The 6,000-nt window shown below is 40.6% G+C and overlaps 1 protein-coding gene across 1 annotated transcript in view; it reads left to right on the top strand.

The window, feature by feature from the left end:
- Positions 1–836: 836 nt before the first annotated feature.
- The window catches only part of col22a1 (collagen, type XXII, alpha 1), an 84,926-nt gene continuing 79,762 nt past the window's right edge, over positions 837–6,000 (top strand). Inside the window, 1 exon segment of the mRNA XM_028598273.1 lies at positions 837–1,089. The gene's annotated coding sequence lies outside the window, so the exon portion shown is untranslated.

The following is a 6,000-nucleotide window of genomic DNA, read 5'->3' as shown; positions in this document are numbered from 1 at the left end:
TGTGTGTGTGTGTGTTGCTTGTTGTACATAAATAATCACATATACAAAGTGGAAATTAGAGACTTAAACTTTCATCACCTCTGGGGAAAAAAAAAACGTTTGCCACAGGAAAACCAAGTAGAATTGAAGTAATGGGGGGGAAGTCAAATAACAAAAGATTAAGATGAACTAAGAGCAACAGAAACTACTGAGGCAAATTAAGAATTGATACATATACATTTCGTACGTTGTTAAAAAAGAAAGAAGAAAGATGTGCGGTGCGGCAGGATTGTAAAGTTGTCATAACAGCAAGTGATATAGATCACAGAGCTGTACTGTAAGTCAGTGCAAGGACAGACATTGAACACCAAGCTGCGAGCACCAGTGTTCTGTAATCATTTCCCCGACTTAAATACAGCCCTCGTCCACAAGTGTGTGGCTGGTTGAAGCCAAACGCGGCCCGGCCCACTACCACCAGCCCTCAGGGCGGCTCCGCTGTGGCTATCACCGTGGCAAAGGCCGGACAGTTGAGGCGGTTGCCAAGAAGCCGTGCCTTTTTTCTTTCTTTGAGGGCAACACTTCACATGGGTGCAGCCAGAAAGGAGAGAGGGGGAAATAAAGGACAAAAATATCCGGAAAGTTTGTGTCTATAATTGGCTGCGCCTCTCAGCCCTTTTTTTTTTTTTTGTATGTGCGAGTGCAGCCCAGTCAAGAACAGTACAAGCCACTTCATCTCTCCCCCCCAACCTCCCCCACCACCACCACCGGTGAAACCCTACACTTTCCCTTCTGGCAGCAGTTCCCTCCCACTCTGTCCAAAACCCATCCACAACGTTTCTGAAGCTCACCTCAACTCTCACTGTTCAACAACACCGTACACTGGATTCTCACCCTGGATGAAATGGTTATCTCGTCTTGATTTTATTTTTTTTATTTTTATGGCGTGTGCAGGGGAGATATTTTTGGATTATTGTCAACAGATAATGATGCTGCCCCGGTGCTGATTCGGGGTGTGACTGCTGGAGGCAGAAAGAGAGAGAGAGAGAGAGAGAGAGAGAGAGAGAGAGAGAGACACACCTCAGTGACGCTGACTAACAAGTGACAGGCCAGGTAAGAAAGAAACAAGCATCATAAAGTAGGGATGGGTATTGCCCAATCATTCCCTGATTTGATTTGATTACATTTAGGGCTGCACAATTAGTCTCAATTTTACCAAAATCGTAATATGGACTAGTGCAATATAGGGCGTAATATCTGAATGAAGTATTGTGGGGCTGCAGAGAACTCCCAGCCTACAAATCCTATCCTACAGACAACAGAAAACATTTTTTTAATGTACAGATCCTCGCGAAAATCGCACTGTTATGATTTTAATTTTTTAAAGATTTAATATTAGTCAATGAAAATGAGAATAATGACACATTGCCTTGAATCATATCGCAATATCAGTCAAAATAACTGCAATTAGATGTTTTCCTCATATCATGCAGCCCTTATTACGATTCAAAAGTTCCCGATTTGATTTGACTTTTATTCCGATTCTATATCAATTAGGGAAATTTCAGTTACAATACCAATTTTGCTTAGATATAAAAGAGATTTCTTAGAGAACTTGTAACTGTAAATTGTACAAGCAAGAAGCAATCCTCTAATATGTTTTATGATGCAGCAGGTTGATGTTTACATTAAGAATTGACCCACAAAAGTACTTTTTACTCATACATCCATGGTGAAAAGGCATACATTAAGAGATCGAATTCTGGATTTTATGATTCGATATTAGATTACATCTGCAAAGATCGATTGGAGAATGGATTACTTTAACCCAGCTCCATCATAAAATCATCCATTTGGCGCTGCCGTCTTCCTCTAAAAAACGACTCTAAAATACACTTTTGAATTGTTGGCAGAAGGTTATTTTAGTATCCAGATGCTGTTCAGATGCTCTATCAGAGGACACACTGTTTTTCCCCCCTCGTCTTCTTGGGTTGCACACGGAAGAAAAAGAAGAAGAAAATAAAAAACAGTTTCTGTTTTTTACATTCTGTGGATGACCAACGTGGTGCTTCTGTTATAGACATCTACATCGCAGTCCCAGGTCTGCCATTGAGAGAGGAAGTGGAAACAGGCGGGGACGATACAGAGCCCCCAGTTTGTACGGAACCTGGCCTCAGGTTCAGACGCTGACTGAGGCAAAGCAGCTTGTTTTCATCTTCCCCTCGGATACTGTATCTGCTTGTAAAAGTGCAGATTGATTTAACGCAGCACTGGGAGAGACACACAGCGCGTATATTCAAATGTAATCAGGGAATTAAAGAGAGGCAAATCAGAACTTGTTGGACTTGGTGCAAAAGTTTTGGGTGAAGAGAGGTTTGGAGCATGGATCCAAATCATGTTCAGCTGCTCTCATTGCGGCGGCTGAGACTTTCTTTATCGTTGAAGCCTCCCTGGGCTGAATTTTAAATGGGCACAATTAAAGTGATTCAGCTAGCGCGCCTACTCTGCTCATTAATGGCACCGGTGAAACCAAGAAGCAGGAATAGCCCAGTGGAAGAATCAGATAAGGAAAGTTGTACGTGGAGGCCAAAGCACTTTGCTTCACCCACCGTAAATAATGCACTCTCTATTTCGCAGGCTTGAAATTGGCAAGACCACGGTCAACAGGTCGCTGTTATTAAATGGACCATTTCCTGGAATCATTTTCGGCCTCAAATCACTTTCTATTTCCAAATCATACGAGCGTACACTCACGTTAATTATGACATGCATTACCTCCACGTACTTCAACTTCATTTTAGCCCCCCCTATTCAGTTATCAGTTAAGGACACAATAGTCTTCCATTGCCAGACCTTCCTCCACTGCGCTGCGAAGGAGGGTCTGGCTAAATGAAGATTATTGACATAGCACAGTGCAATTGGATCACACAGCTGCTTAGCTGTAATACATATTATTTAATATACCCCCATTATAGGATTAGCTTGACTTCTGGGAAAATCCACATATTAGCTTTCTTGCCGAGAGTTAGATGAGGAGATCAACACCGTTCTCACGACACGCGAGTAGCATCAATCCTCTCACCCGGCTCTCGACTAGACAAGAAACCGAATGAACGTATTTCCCCAATTCCATTAAGCACATTCTCCACAACAGCCTGTAGCTTTGGATGCCACTCGGCTCCAGAAAACAAATACATTAACAGACTAATTCAATGGAAATGTCAGAGAGCACAGAAAGGGCGGTGAAGATAGAGGAAGAACTTTTTTAGGGAAAACACATGGGACTGGTATTATTGCTTTTCAAGATGTGCATAACTCAGACTTTCCTCAACCTCCACCAGTGACCCCCCCGCAACGGCACACTCCCCCAGTCGGGAAGAGTCCATGTTATGGCTACGGTCATTCACACATCGGCCCTGAAGGCAGGCATCGCAACCACTGGTGTACAATAAGAGCAAGAATAGTTTTGTGTTTATATATACAGTACAGGCCAAAAGTTTGGACACACCTTCTCATTTAAATGCGTTTCCTTTTATTTTCATGACTATTTACATTGTAGATTCTCAATGAAGGCATCAAAACTATGAATGAACACATATGGAATTATGTACTTAACAAAAAAGTGTGAAATAACTGAAAACATGTCTTATATTTTAGATTCTTCAAAGTAGCCACCCTTGGCTTTTTTATCAATAAAGGAAAAACTTCCACTAATTAACCCTGACAAAGCACACCTGTGAAGTGAAAACCATTTCAGGTGACTACCTCATGAAGCTCATTGAGAGAACACCAAGGGTTTGCAGAGTTATCAAAAAAAAGCAAAGGGTGGCTACTTTGAAGAATCTAAAATATAAGACATGTTTTCAGTTATTTCACACTTTTTTGTTAAGTACATAATTCCATATGTGTTCATTCATAGTTTTGATGCCTTCAGTGAGAATCTACAATGTAAATAGTCATGAAAATAAAGAAACACATTGAATGAGAAGGTGTGTCCAAACTTTTGGCCTGTACTGTATGTATATATATATATATATATATAGATCTGTCAGTGCCACCCAGGCAGGGGCGTAACCGCAATTTCCAAAGTGACGGATTGTTCAAGAGGAGGATTTTTAATGAAAGATCCTCTCCCATTTGTCTCTCCTAATTTCGAGTAGCCTACATTTCATTCACGATTGACGGAAAAACTGACAATTTCCATAAACCGTTTTACTGCTTTAGTGTAGGGGGGGATTGGGGGCCCGGAGACTTTTTTGGCCACAATAGCCCAAATTTGGTGGCACATTCTAATGCCACTATTCCATCATATACACTGATCTTAATTATTGCATATTTAAATGAGTTTTCTTCCTTATAAGTGTTTTAAATATATTTTTATTCTATATTAGTTTACTATTACGGATGTCTATGAGTCGATCAATCAACTTACACAACCTGAGTAATGTGCATGTCGCCTACTTATGGTGCGTTCAAATCAACTCGGAAGTGTTGTAAGTGTGGGGGACAGAGGGCACCAACATGGAAAGGGCATGTCCCCCTCCCCCCCACCCGTAGCCCGTGTCCACTACGCCCTTGCACCCAGGCACAACTGCCGCAGACATGAATCTAACAGAGACAGGCTCATCGGCTCTTTGAGACATGCTGGTGGATAAAAGTTTATTTCATTGATGGATTGATTAAAATTTATTTCGAACATGTAAAAGAAAACAGAAAAAGGTAGGTCATACCGAAAATAAGAATATTACACAAAATAGAAAGCATAGGGATACATGAATAACAAACATGTCCCAGAAGGAGTGGGAAGAAGTATACACTTAATCCCAAGTCATTGTTAGTTATTTAACAAGTTTCCTCTGTCATAATTCTTTTGTAAACTCAAACCAAATATTTAAAGTTACTTACCAAGTATCTTACTAAGCAGCATATTTTTTTTCATTTTCTCAGAAATCATAAACGTCTTAATGTATTTCAGTATGAAAAATATAAATGTACAGTAGTGCGCATAAGTTTATGAACCCATGCTAAAGTTGACTAAAAAGAGGAATAAAAGCAATCATCTTTTGGAAATTGATCTTAATGCCTTAATTAAAAAAATTAGGAAAAATCCAACCTTTAAGGACACCAATTTTCTTTGTGAATGAATAATGTATCGTAAATAAAGAAATGTTCTTCCTTAAAATACAGGGGGCATAAGTCAGTACACCCCTATGTTAGATTCCCATAGAGGCAGGCAGATTTTGATTTTTAAAGGCCAGTTATTTCATGGATCCAGGATACTATGCATCCTGAAAGTTCCCTTGGCCTTTGGAATTAAAATAACCCCCCCACATCATCACATACCCTTCACCATAACTAGAGCTTGGCATGGGGTACTTTCCATCTCTCAATGCAAATCAAACCAGCTATTAGGCTAACTGAAATAAAACCATGCCAAGAATAAATAATCTAAATAAATAAATAAACAAGTGATTATCAAATTTATCTCAGCTTTAAATGACAACTACAGATACCTGCATTTCAAACTTTAAGGTCTGGAGAAAGCATTCAGTGCAACATCAGCACACCCTTAACTTTCACTGTGTTGTGGGGGGAGTTGGTAAAAAAGAAATTGAAAAAGTTGGGCAGCAACTTCCAACAGTCTTTGGTGAGTCCAGTTTTCTCTGGCAGGAATGTACGCTTGCTGCTGTACAGAGATGTGTATTTTAGTCTAAGGCTTCAATTATCACATCCAGAGAAAATGGAAAACATTTCCTGCCAGCTTCCATACCAGAAAGAAATTTAAACAGGGGACAATAGACATACTGGACACTAGGGCGGACGAGATAGAGAATTGTTTCCTTATTGAAGCCCCAGTTTGTTTTACACATAAAGTGCCAAAAGCAATCTGAAATCAGCAGGCCACCAGTCTCTTGTCAATATGGAGATGTGGCAACAGCCCCCCCCCCCCCTACCCCCCCCCCCCTACCCCCACCCCTACCTGCAATCTCCCTGAACTACAAGGAAGTGCTTCATCCACTTTGG

This window comes from Perca flavescens, chromosome 14 (genome assembly GCF_004354835.1).
Source record: "Perca flavescens isolate YP-PL-M2 chromosome 14, PFLA_1.0, whole genome shotgun sequence".
In the NCBI taxonomy this organism is placed as follows: domain Eukaryota; kingdom Metazoa; phylum Chordata; class Actinopteri; order Perciformes; family Percidae; genus Perca; species Perca flavescens.
Note: the sequence above shows the minus strand (reverse complement) of the source record. Positions and strands in the feature narration are given on the sequence as shown.